This window comes from Bombus bifarius, unplaced genomic scaffold, assembly GCF_011952205.1.
Source record: "Bombus bifarius isolate JDL3187 unplaced genomic scaffold, Bbif_JDL3187 scf7180000008010, whole genome shotgun sequence".
Lineage (NCBI taxonomy): Eukaryota > Metazoa > Arthropoda > Insecta > Hymenoptera > Apidae > Bombus > Bombus bifarius.
In genome coordinates, this window is record NW_022884388.1 from 42106 (window position 1) to 56972 (window position 14867).

The 14867-nt window shown below is 38.9% G+C and overlaps 1 pseudogene; it reads right to left on the bottom strand.

Moving 5' to 3' along the window:
* Positions 1 to 4208: 4208 nt before the first annotated feature.
* Positions 4209 to 4327, bottom strand: LOC117206898 (annotated as a pseudogene).
* Between the last annotated feature and the right edge of the window lie 10540 nt (positions 4328 to 14867).

Below are 14867 nucleotides of genomic sequence, written 5' to 3' on the forward strand. Positions count from 1 at the left end.
CCACAACCGAAGTCCATTGTTTATTGTTAACAACATACAAACGTAATACTCATCTACTGGTCAACAAACGTTATAAAAAAAAACTCCTTCTCGTCCGATAACGAAAGTTAAGATGAAGAAAGTACTTAAATGGGTGACAGCTTGGGAACTTCCCGTGGTGTTGACCTTTTTGTTTTTCCAATCCTTTTTACTTTCCTTAATAATCTATTTTTAATAATCTATAGTCGAAACATGGAAAAATAGAAATGATTTAGTATTACGCGACTAATACCATATATCACTCATTTTTGCACACATTTATATTTTTTCACATATTCTATTTTTGTACATTAAAAGCAAATAAGAATATCATTTATTTCGGCTAACGCTCATGCCGCGCTGAATGGAATCGTTCTCGTCTGAAGGCAATTTGAGAGATGGGACAGAGTTTGGATCTTTGGATGTAAAAACTTGATTCCTCTGTGGGGCATGCTATCAGTCCTTTTTAGAGATATTTTTTATTTTGTTTGCCCAGTGTTGATTTATAGAGTTTGCGAATTCTTGTTTCAGTTGCGATTTTATTAACATTATAGCAGCTACTTTAGGAATTCTAAGTTTACTCTTTTGTCGTAAGAATAGTTGTATTTTAGATTGTTTAATTTGGATAGAATGTAGCTTTTGTCTCGCTGTAGTTTTTTAATTTTATTATTGATATAGGACTCGCAAGAATTTTTTTCTTTTAAGTTTGGTACGGATTCTTGAAGAAGGGTTTGTATATGTTATTCTATTTCGTCTATAAGTGAGTCGATTTGCCTCTTTGTTAGATTGACATTGTTGTGGATATTTAGGTCGCAGTTCTTTCCAGCTGATTTTGTAATTTTTTTAGTTTATTTCTTTGTACTTACACCTGGGTTCGTCACTCTGTATTTCTAGGGTTAGGAAGTCAGATGTATTTTTGCTTATCTGGAATACGAGAGCGCTATGGTCGCAATCGTAGTCTATAGTTTTGAGCGGGTTAGTTGCCCGTAAATTGAAGGAATTGTAATTGATAAAGGAATTGTAATTGTGTGTCTCCAAAGCATATGTCTAGGTATGAGACTCCTTTTGGGCAAGAGTCAATCCATTCTTCCTGCGTTTTTAATGATTGTTTTAGTTCGTTTAATTGTGTTTGTTGTTCATTTAGGGCTTTGAACATGCTTTTTTTGAAGACCTCGATAAGTTTATTATGTCCAGTTGGGGTATGGTTTTAATTGGATTTGGATTTTGCATTACGCGCGGTAATAAATTTGTTAGATGTGGGTGGTTTTCGGAGACTTGATTTCGGCTTATTCCTTGTCGTAATATGTCTGAGAACTTTAACTACGGAATGAATTTGCGGCTTATTTGAGCAACGCATTTGTTTTTGATTCCTTGCATTTGTTGATATTTTTGCAAAGTTTTTTTGCAAAGTTCAACGAATTTTGGGCATCCTTTATACAACGCAGGATATCCGTAGTTTTTACAGTTCACGCAGTATACTTCGTCTTTATTTACCGCGTCCACTTTTTTTATTTTGCACTCGTTTGGTCCGTGCGGCTCCATGCAGTTTACATTTGCGACATTGCGTTATGTCATTTTTTCTGACTTTTTCCCATTTTACCCTAAAGTAATTTATGCGGTTCATTTTTAGTAGGTTACTAATATTGCTTTGTGGGAATTCTTGGATTATGTAAATTGGGAGCAATACATTGTTCTCTATGGATCTTTTTGTTGAGAAGCGCCAAACCTTTATCAATTGGACGTCGGACATCTGTAGTGCTTGCAACTCTGCGAGTATCTCTGTCTCGGAGAAGCTATTGTTTAGACCCTTTAATACGATCGTGTGGTACTTCCCTGATTTGAGTATATATGCGTAATCGCTGTCTTAGTTGCAATTAGGATGTCTTTCATTTTGTTAGTCTGGTATATTTCGTAGGAATAGCACGTGTTTATCTGCGTGTATTCGTTTAAAGTGGAGTGACTGTGTTTAGAGCCTCTTCAACCAGTTTTACCGTGCCCTTCGTGTCTTGGAGGATGATGTTTATTGGGAGCGGGTTGTCTCTATTTGTAGGGACAGTGGTGTCTGCGTTCTTCCTTGCAGAGGCTAGTGGCCTGTCCGGGTTGTGTCTGGCTTCTCGGCAGCGTTGTCGCTGGAGATGGGCCCACTGCGTTGTCCATTTCGCTGGACTGCGCCAGGGACGTTGAGGGTGTCGTTGGTTATGATACATTTCTCGGTCCATTTATTATTCTCTCTCAGACTTGTGATTTCCTCTCCTGAGAGGCCGTATGCCTACTTGCTTTATTTCGTAGGTTTTCGTTCTTTTTCCTTATTATTGTGGATTCTTTTATTGTTATTATTTGAGGGCGTTGCTGATTGCTGATAATGGGGAGCTATCGGCTGAATTTATGGTTTCGTTTTTTCGGCGGTCCGCGTCTCCTGTTGTACTTTCCTCTTTGCTTACACTTTCCTGGCTACTCTCTGCCCTGTTGTTTCCCTTGGTCAGGTTTGGCGAATGGTTGAGTTTCCGCGTCCTTTGGGTGCCAAAGCTTGTGTTGCCAAGAAAGTTCTTGACCCACTTATGCTATATTATTCTTTTGGTTGCTTCTTTCATTCTATCTATCTTCTTTCCTTCTCTTATTTTCTTGATTGTTTTTCTAGTGAGCATTATTTATCACTTTTCGTTATTGAATATCACTGCATAAATTGGCAAACTCACTAACAAATCTTACGCCTGGTATTTTTTGCCAGTGAGATAGGACCTGCTGGGGGTTCACAGCACTCTGACGAGAAAGAATGCATTCAGCTCGGAATGAGCGTTAGTTGAAGCAATCAATTTTGTTATTTAATATTATTCAATAAAAAATATTTACAACGTACAATTATGTAGGAGGATAAGAAAGATATGTAAAATCTTGTCCGGCATCGTTTTCAAGAAAATGGAGTGCGAAGTTAAGTAGGGGCAATTTCATAATTGATTTTCGCGAAAACAAAGCGGAAAATGTCATTTTACATTTTCGACTTCATTTTCGCCACGCACAGGGAATCATCGTCCTTCGGTTTGTGTCACAATTTTCGGCACATGTATCTTTGCATTCTTTCAAACGACATACGTATGTATAATACTTGTACGTTCTCCAATTTCGAATATTGAATACATATAACATTATCGGAAAATATAAACAAAGCAATATACAGGGTGGTTGGTAATGGGTGGTACAAGCGGAAAGGGGGTGATTCTACGCGAAAAAATAAGTCGAAAATATAGAATACAATTTTTTTTTAATTTTTTTTTTTTCTTTAATTTTTCCATCGAGACAACGATCTACAGTGAGATCCGTTATAACAAGATGTGCTAAAGTACGCACGTACCGAGCGAAAATTCAAAGTCGATTTTCTTGAAAACAAAGCCTCAAACGAAACATTTTTATCCTATATTTTCGACTTCTTTTTTCGCGTAGAATCACCCCCTTTCCGCTTGTACCACCAGTTACCAACCACCCTGTATAAGTAAACGTGTATGCGAGAATGATACAACGTATGGTGATAATCGTTTGATGCTAAAAAGATATTTTCTCGATGTATACGACTATACAGCTTATTAACACTTAGCCAACGGCGCTCGCACAGGCTAACCTATACGCTGTCCACCGTGCATTTTTCCAAGTAAGGAGGACTTATATTCGCTAATACTTGAAAAACAAAGAAGTCTAAAAATTATTTAAGTGGTCAATTATATTTTGCGGTAATGATTTTGTTTAACGATTTCACATATTGTTTATACAAAACATCAAATTAAAAGTATAAGGAGATATAGGTAAAATTAAAAACATTAAAGATGACTAAAGATAAATGAAACGACTTGAAAGTGAAGTTGAAAATTCATAATGCATTTTAATATTTTTTTACAGTGTGGTATTGTTCGACTATAACTTTACTTAGTCATAACTGATAGTGTAACTTTTTAATTAATTTTAAGAACACTAAATTGGTGTATTTTATTACATATTGCACTTTATAAAAGCGGAAAAAGAGTCGCAATTAATTGGAAACAATTCCAGGTAAACAATAACTGATAATTACAACAACAACAAAGAAAATGCGTCGCTAAAATCAAAAAGGGAGATCTCCCCGCGTTCGGTCACTCATCGATGTTCTCCACAGAGGAGAGATCCGATGGTTCGGATGGCTAAGTGTTAAGAAAAGTAAGAAGAGCCAACACCACACGGAGTTCCAAAGCGGTCACCCGTTTAAGTATTAACCGTGCCCAGCGCTGCTTGACTTTCGTGATCAGACGAGACCGAGTACTTTCAACGCGGTGTGAGCGTTAGCTTTAGTGATCAGTTTTGTTATTTCATGTTATCGAATAGACACAATATTTAAGAAAACATACGTGTATGTATGAGGATAAATGGTATTTTTAGACGTGCATACAGATTTATAAAATTTTTCCTGGCTTCGTTTCCCAAACAATGAATTGTGAAGTTCCGTCATGTAGATACGCGTATACTTAAAAAGTAGCGGAGTCAAGTGGACCGAACTTCATAATTGATTTTCTGGAAAACCAAGTCTTGTGTCAAAAATTGTCACTTCATCCTCGACTTATTTTTGTATAGGAAATCAGGCCCTTTCGACCTGCACCATCATAATACTCTAATTTTCTCGCCTACTTCAATTTTGAAACTATTTAGTTTCACTGGATTGCGTATAACTACCAACAGCAAAATACCAACATTCACGGACGACACGGCTGTCGTGACAACGACCATATCCAAATCCACGTCATTCCATACTACCTGACTTGACCTTTGCACATGGCCCAACGTTACATTTTCCCCATTACGTAGGGCAATTAGGATCCGCCGCCCCTTGCCCCTCAACACCAACAAACGCAACCTATAAAAATCGCAAGCATTCCACCAAGAAGAGTCTTTTTTAGTTTTGAGTTCAGTCTTGTGTACAGTTTGGCCGTGATTTGAACTTCATTGTAATATTATACTTAATCATTTTCGCGAATAAAATTATAAATTATAAAAACAAAATTATAAAATTATAAAAACACGGTCAAGTTAAGTTACTCCTTTTTTATCATAAATTTTACGTGACACTGTACCAGTCAGGTGACACTGTAGAACGGCTTCTTTGATGTCTATTATAGTAACGCGGAAAGATCGCCGACATACAGACAATGTCGGCGATAAAGCGCAAATGCCGAGAAGCAGAAAGGGTCGGAAAACTTGAATAGGGCTTCGCGGCACTCGGCAACAAAACTTTCCAACGGTATCACCGAAGCGCAAATGCCGACAGGCCTAATGAGCTACCGATATCCGTACGGTTCTTCCGCCGAATATTTGGAAGAAGGCGTAGATGGTGTGACATCAATCACATCTCAACCTACATCAGAGACAAGACATCGACCCCCGACCTTCGGACATTTTTCTACATCATAACCTACACCGAGCCCCTCTCAACATCCTCAAACCAAAACGTATATAAACCGAGGCTTCACCCAGCTCGGGCAGTTCTTGTTCTAATTGCTATTCTTGTACAACACCCTTTTTACGGTTCAGTGTTATACTATTATTATAAGTGCCAAAATTATAATAAAGTTCGATAAAAGAAAATTAATAGTTGGGTTACGCGACTCAGCTTTCTTTTCTCTTCAAACCCAAGTATCAATTTTACGTGACAATGGCAACGGTGGCGGACGCGTAACGAACGTGTGCGTAGTAGGGATATTAACGGATGACAAAAAGAAACGAAACGGATCAAGAAAACAGTTGAGTTGTAACCGAGGGCAGAGAATCGTCAGTTGGAATCGAGAGTTGTACGTAAAAAGTCGAAAGCGAGCATTGTTAATAAATATACCGTTAAACACCACAGAGTATTTCTTCGGCACCGCAGCCGTTGATCCTCGGTTAGCCACCGAAGAGTCAAGAGTCGTCAATCGAGAGTCGTTATATCACACTCTGTCCCAACATTCTTAACCGCCACTCTGTTGAATTCACATAATAAACGTCTGAATTTTTCTTACCTTGCTCGTGAAACGTTTAAACCTAAGCGAAATCATTCGAACGACGCGAGGAAATGAACAGTGATTTCTTAATTTCACTACTCCCCGTGCCTTCGACGTAACACAAACACTCTAATCCAGAAACAGCAGTCATATTACTACCAGAACTTATCAGAAAAATAGAAAAATGACTGCAAGATAAAAGCAAACCCCAGTCAATTTAACCACATTACATTTACATTTACAATAAGCGGAAACCACCTAATATCCGATTGAATGGCACGCACATAACACAAACAAAGCAAGTTAAATACTAAGACTCCACTTAGACTCATAACTTACATGAAAGCAACATACCAAATCAATTATAGACAAAATACGGATAAGAAGGAGACAGACGTACTGGCTAACTAGTCGAAACTGTAAACTCAGCATAGAAAGTAAATTGAAAATATCCAAAACCAGGATAATAAGGTAACTAAACCAGTGTCACGACCGGCATACTTCAAATCCGACGGACTGACGATAGAGATAAAGATGTGGCGGCACTCGGCGACAATGTATATCGCTGAAGTGCCTAATGAACCATCAACATCCTAACGGTCCTTCCACCGAAGGCTCTAGAAGAAAGAGCACGTGGCAACGATCGCGGACGCCTAGCAAATGCATGGACGGTGGGGATGGATGTTGAGGGATGACAAAAGAAAGTAATCGGATCCGATCGAAAGTAAAATCGTAAGAGTCAGTCTTAGAAAGTCACGCCTAGAGTTCAGAAGTAGATTGTAAAGTGTATTGTTGTTGGAAAGAAAAAAAAATAAAGTTTTCTTTTTTTATTTTTCACCTCAAATTCCTTTTTTTATTTTGTTATTTCACGTGACAGTGGAAAAGTCCGGAACGGCAGGATAACCCCTTAATCGATCGCGAGAGAAACAAGCGGCACAATAGCGCTCGTCATATGTGTTATTTTTATGAAATACATCTATATTTTTATATATGCGTACTATTAGTTTATAAATATTCCAAATTTTGTTCAATAAAAATTATTAAGATAACAATGAAATACAAAATACCGTCAGTCGTCCGTAGCGTTCAAATGTACTGGGACTTTTCGACATAAAATCTAAACACCGCGATCACGCTGCTTGGTACTCAATCGGTTAAAGAAACAACGATACGTCTAACATGCGCGTGTGTCTCTGATATCGGACGATACCGCGCTCTGTAACTCGTTCCCCGTCGAATTAATCTTGGGTGACAGATTTACGAGGGAGAGTAATGACTCAATGCGCGAAGAACAATTGACGAAGTTAAAACTCGGAAAAAAAAAAAAAAGAAAAAAAGAACAAACAATGAGAAAGTTTCAAATTGTTTTCGACGATTAAGACGAAATTTAGGAATACTTACTGCGGACGATTATGCGATACGAAGCAACTGAAGCGAATGCCGCGACGCGATGTACGACTGAACGAATGCGACTGAATTATCGTACGACGATACGAATGATTAACGATACACGCGTGACGATGCCGCTCGCAATTGAAAGACCAGCACGAGACGGTTTACTAATCGTTCGCTCACTAAAATGATACTTACCTTCGCGTATGCTTGGAGATACTGTTCACAATTGAAGATTTCGCACAGGACTGTCCACTGATCGTCACGCCTGATGGAACGACTCTGTCTCCACCAACGCTTGCAGCCATGTCCACGAATGCTTCAAGATATTGACTCATCGAAGAAGCTAGCACAGAAAAGTATCACTGATCGTTGCGACTGACGAAACGATTTCACCTGCACGAGCGCTTGAAGAGCGCTAAGAGATTGAAACGGTTCTTTAGTCCACGTTTAGCGATTCGAACGCACGGAAACTGACTCGCTGCTACATGCTCACGATTAAACTACTCGAACGAGACTGCCGATACCGTTGTTAGACTCCAACAAGGCTCGAAACGGAGGACCCCAAATACGCACGCTGATTGGTGGTTTTCAAGAAAATCGTCACGCGGCATATTCGCCCGCAAGATGGCGTTTACTGCGTGAATACGCTCCAAGTGCGGGGCAGATCGTTCGCTGGAAGAGCGTGAACGATACCTGGGTGAATGCGAGGCTTCGATGTAATTGGGTAAGAGTGGCGCTCGACCGCTCGGGCCGTTAAAATCCGTCAATTATCCTTACAAGGAACTCGTAGCGTAGGAAATTAGAAATACTGCTACGAATGTTGAAGAGAATCGTTTTGGCTATTGGAGTACCCTTCTAAAATAGCGCCTTGACTGCGAAAGCGAGCAACAACGAGCTACAACGAGACAAAAGCTACATACTATCCAAAATAAACAATCTAAAGTACAACAAAATTCTTACGACAAAAAGAGAAGATAAATAAAATAAAAAAAATATGTCTAAAAAGACTCAGCTAGCATGTTCCCACAGACAAATCAAATTTTTAGGTAAAAAGAATCTAACTCTATCCCTTCTTTCAAACTACCTCCAGAGAAAGCTCCCCTCCTCCAAGATGCAGGTATAGCGATACAGAACATCAATAAAAACATGGAGTCTAGTTATTTCACAACATGTAAAACAACGGAAAAACTATACGTTATCGGCACTCACTTTTCCAAAACAGACACACACAACGATCACCTGGGCCGAGAATTATTATCTCCGAAACAAATAAACTGAAAAATAAAATAGAGCGAGACATATCGCTAAATAAGGCAGTCTTCATATTCTCTAATGAAAACACCTCGGACAACCCCAAACAACCAGACACAGAAATAAACTACTTTACAAATTATAATCAAACTAAAAATCATTTCCTCTAAATTAAACAATAAAAAATCATCCGCTTTCGACGACGTCCCGAACATTTTGCTCAAACGGTTAACCAACAAAATAAAATGATATTAAACAGTGCTCTTTAATAATATTAGCAGCCATCACAAAAGAAAAGAAAATAAAGACCGCTTCTCACCCTCAAACCTGCGATATATAAGTCTCCTAACCAACATAACCAAAATATTCGAAATAATCATAAATAACCGCCTAGTCTCCTTTTGAACAAAAAAAAAATAGCGTAATCCTAAAAAAAAAATCAATTCGGCTTCCTTAACAAACAATGTTTAACAATCTATAATCGAATAATCGAGAAAATGAAATGTTTTAGTATTACGCGATCATTATCATGCATATTGTATCATTCTCATTTTGGCACACACCTATGTTTCTTTAAATATTCTATTTTTTGACCATGGAAAACAAATAAGAAAACTATTAATTTCAGCCAACGCTCATACCGCGCTGAGTGCACTCGTTCTCGTCGCAGTCGACTGTTGACCACCGAGCGGGATGGACCCCTCGGAGCGCGCGTCGGAGTAGACTAACATCCACTAAAGTAGAAGGATCAAGTGACACAAATAGTGACAAAATAGTGAAAAATACTGCATCGTCATCATCTCCATAAATACAAATAAGAACAAAAAGAAAATAAAATAAGATAAGACAAAATAAAATTGTATAAAAAGATAGAAGTTACCGATAATGAAGCCAAAAGCAACGAAACGGAACCCACCGTGGACCCAATAAAAAAAGCCATCAAGAGAAAAATAATCACACAAAAAACGGCCAACAAAATCAAGAATAATTTAAGACTTTCCGCTCAAAAGACGCGGAATCTCAACCCACAACCAAACCTGGTTGCCAGGACGAAAAGACTAGTAAACATCCTAAGAAACACAGTTGTAGATTATCACTCCAGCCAAGAAGAAAAGGCTAAAGAAATGAAAAACATGAAGCCCGTAAGAGCAACCTCGCCTCCAGCAATCATAACAAAAAACAGATTCAGTATACTACAATCTGAACCAGAGCCTCACCCACAACCGGGACCATCAAACTACTCTACTTCGAGCTCAACGCTAGAACAAATAAACAAGAAAAACGAAACATTACGAGGCAAAATAGGAAAACACAGCCCCACCATACCACCAAAACAATCAACACTGCAGGGGCGACAGACCCCATCGTACAACCCAGGAGGCCCAGCGCCACCAGCATCGCCAAGGGGGGACCGAGCACAGGACGGACGCCCCACCGGATGCTCCGCGGAGGAACGCACGAGCACCCCACCCACCACAAAAGACAACAGGCCACCACCCATAAACATACTCCTACAAGACCCCAAGGACACGGTAACGCTCATAGAGAAAGTAGCGGGCATCAATCAGTTCCATATTAAAAGAATACACTCAGGTAAACATGCACTCTACCTCCGAAACCTACCCGATTTCCACAAAGCAAAACAAATACTCCTCTCAGCTAACACAACCTTTTACACGTACACACCCAAAACAGAGAAACACCATACATTCTTGTTAAAAGGTCTAGACAATAGTTACACCGAAACAGAAATACTCACAGACCTACAAGCCTTGCAAATAGACGACGTAAAATTCACAAAAGTCACACGATTCACGACAAAAAGATCAAGGGAGAACAATATATTGCTCCCAATCTACATAATACAGCTATCCCCCAACAGCAATACAAGCAACCTACTAAAAATAAACTACTTTAACTACTACAAGATAAAATGGGAAAAAATAATAAAAAAAAAGGAGGACATAACTCAGTGCCACAAATGCCAGCGAATAGGCCACACAGCGCAAAACTGCAACCTAAACTACCGCTGTGTTAAATGCAGTGAGCCCCATGGCCCAGGCGACTGCACAATAAAAAAGGAAAACGCAGTAACCAAAGACAAAATATTCTGCGTCAACTGCAAAAACTATGGACACCCCGCGTCATACAAAGGTTGCCCCAAACTCGTAGAGCTCCGTAAAAAGGTAGCAGATAAAATAAAAAAAGACAAAGAAGCAAAGACACAACAAATTGCCCAAATAAGCCGCAAATACGTCCCAGAACTAAAGTTCTCTGACGTAGTGAAGCAGCAAACAACACTAAATCAAACAACCAAAATCTCCCCACAATCAGCAAACTTAGATCCGCGCTCAAGCCAAAGCCCAATCACAATCGATAACTCCCCCCATCTTAACATTATAAACGTTATCGAAGACATTAAAAAAGGTATCCTCCAAGCGTTAAAAGAACAACAAATGCAACTAAACGAAATAAAAAACACTCTATTAACACACGAAGAAAGGATCGACGCCATCTTCAGCACTTTCATTAGTACAGACGACGAATAACCAAAACACGCCAAACCAACCATCACAGCAAAAAACAAATAAATTTAACCTAAAACATCTGAAAATAATCGCAATAAATGCTAACTCTTTAATTTCAAACCAAAAAGGATACAGTATGCTAACCCTATTAAATAAAGAAGCCCCCGATATAGTACTCATCTCAGAAACAAAGCTAAACAAAAGACACAATGTACATTTCAAAAACTACACCATGATAAGACACGACAGACCGAACGCCAGTCAAGGAGGAGGAACAGCGATCCTCATAAAAAACCCTATAAAATACAAAACGATCCTAATTGATGAAATAACAAGTTTCAGAACCTTAGAAACAACGATCATAAAAATAAAAATAAGCAATAAGGAAAATTTATTCATCACTGCAGCCTACGCAACCTACGGAAACCAGAAAGAATTTAACTACGAATTCAATAACCTTTTCGAACTCTTGCAGCTCAACAAACCGGAAAACTACTATATAATAGCAGGAGACCTTAACGCAAAACACACAAGCTGGAAAAACGAAATAAACAACACGAGAGGCAACTTCATTAGAAACTGGCTAGACAATAAAAGCATCCACTACAAAACAAACTTATACAGCTCCGAGCTACCATCTTACCCAAAAGGAGGCTCATACCTGGACATATGCCTAGCAGATGCGCGACTAAAATTCCAAAACCTACGTCCAAACAATACCCTAAAATCCTTAGCCTATGACAGTGACCATAACGCCCTAGTATTTCAAATTAACAAAAACACATCTGACTTCCTAACTCTCGAAACCCAGACCGAGACACCCAGGTACAACTACAAAAAGACAGACTGGAAAAAGTTCCAAAACATACTGGAACAAAACTGCGACCTAGAGATCTACAACAACGTCAACCTAACAAACAGACAAATCGACTCATTCCTAGACGAAATAGAAAAACACACACAAATCGCCCTCCAAAAATCCGTGCCAATCATAAAACAAAAAAATTCATGCGAGCCCTATATAAACAATAAAATAAAAGATCTACAGCGAGATAAAAGCTACATACTGTCCAAAATAAACAATATAAAATTTAACTATTCTTACGACAAAAGAGAAGAATTAGAATTCCTAAAGTTCCTGCTACACAGAATAAAAGCGCAACTGAAACAAGAATTCGCAATTTCTATAAACCATTACTGGACAAACAAAATAAAAAACATCTCCAAAAACGACTCAGCCATCATGTTCCCACAAATAAATCAAATCTTTAGACCAAAAGAACAAAACCCCATCCCACCTCTCAAATTGCCCCCAGCAAATGCCTCCCTCATCCAAGAAGCAGGTATAACGATACACAACACCTTCAAAGACACCGAGGGTAACTTCATAATAACTAAAACAACAGAAAAACTAGACATTATCGGCACCCACTTTTCCAAAATACATACGCAAAACGAACACATGGGCCGAGAACAACTAAACAGAATTATCATCGCCGAAACAAACAAACTCAAAAATGAAATGGAACTAGATAAAACGCTAAACAAAACAGTCTGCACATTCTCAAACGAAAACACCGCAGACAACCCCAAACAACCAGATCCAGAAATAAACTACTTCACAAATTACAATCAACTAAACACAATCCTCTCCAAACTAAACAACAAAAAATCCTCCGGCTTCGACGGCATCCCAAACATCTTACTCAAGCGCCTACCGAACAAAATAAAATGGTACTACACAGTACTCTTCAACAATGCTCTAAACAACACATACTTCCCCAGAAAATGGAAAAAAGCCAAACTGATAGCTATAACAAAAAAGGATAAAGACGGCTCATCGCCCGCAAACCTACGACCCATAAGTCTCCTCCCCAACATAAGCAAAGTATTCGAAATAATCATAAACAACCCCCTAACCTCCTTCTGCACAAAAAATAACATAATCCCAGAGAATCAATTCGGCTTCCGACACAAACACTCCACAATTCACGCAATAAACAAACTCACGTCGGACATCTGCTGGGCTCTAAACGCAAAAGAACGAGTTGCCGCCTGCTTAATAGACCTCGAAAAAGCCTTCGACACAGTCTGGATCCCAGGTCTCATATACAAACTGATCAAAAAAAAGTTCCCTAAACACCTGATTAAAATAGCCTGGGACATGATCACAAACAGAACATTCGTAATGACTGAAGGTTCACACTCATCAAGCAAAGAATTCTCCATAAAAAACGGTCTACAACAAGGTACAGTGAATTCCCCGTTACTTTTCAGTATTTACAACAGCGACTTACTAAACCTCTTTGAGCTCAATACATCCACCCATAAACGCTCCATAGCCTTCGCAGACGATCTAATCATATACGTAACAGGCCGCAAAACCAAAACTATAAAAACGGAACTCCAAGAACTCTTTGAGAAAATAAACGACTATTACCACGCATGGAAACTAAAAATCAACATAAGTAAATGCGAAACCATACTGTTTAGACCCAAGTCAAGTGAAATCGGCCCAATAGAAAGAGAACACTGCAAAAAATTTCAGATAAGAGAAAAAACAGACAAAGGGGCCCTCATACCACACAAAAATTGCGTAAAATACTTAGGGGTAAACATAGATTACAAATTAAACTACAAGCAGCACACCGAAATTCAACTTACCAAGGCCAATAAAGCATTCTGGAAAATGAAAAAACTATTCCACTCCAAACATCTCGACAGCAAGGTAAAAATCCTATGCTACCAAGCACTAATCAGACCGATCATAACCTACGGCTGCCCAATCTGGTACAACATATCAGCCTCCCAAATGGAAAAAATTCGCATATTCGAAAGAAAATGCATCAGGGCTTGCTTGAGCACTTACAGATCCGAACACAGCGGATTCAAAAAATACGTAAAAAACAAAATAATATATGACCTAGCCAACGTTCACCGCATAGACTGTCACATCCTAAAGCTAATACGAAACCACTTCGCGCAAGCGGCAAAGATAAAAGAAAATAGTTTAATCTTCAGCTGCTTATTTCCAAATGACACATATTACAAAAACACTCTGACAACAGGCTACATCCCGCCGGAAGCTTCCCCATACCTTGACGGAAAAAACTACCTACAAGACCAAAATAACATCCCGATAATTTATCATATAAAGAGAAAAATAGGGACCCAAACTATACTTTACGAGGAAAACCTAGACGGTCAGACCGCAGACACTAGATGGAGATACAACATGGCCCTCCCCCTGAAAGACACCAAAGACAAACATAGAAAAAATTCAAAAAAATATTGGTGGATACTGAACCCATAATAAAATAAGAAAGAAAATCGATTAAACCGATAAAAATCAATTCTGCCCCCGCACAACACAGGTGCAAACATTGTAATCTTCGCAATCCTCCTTCTTTTAAAAGAAACTTATTTATTTAACATTCCCCTCCCCCGCCCCCTCATCCCCCCCCAATTCCACATCACCCAAAAACATACTACCGAAGCGTCCTGTTTTCGCGACCCAGTTTCCAGGACAATAAAAACAAGTAAAAACAAAATCACATAGAAGCTCCGCTCCTCCAGCGGCTTAAACCAAAAGATATATTCAACACGAAAAATGTAAAGCGTCGACACATATTACAGCATGGCTACGTAGTACCGTTGCGTATCGGTACCTTTGCCTAAGATA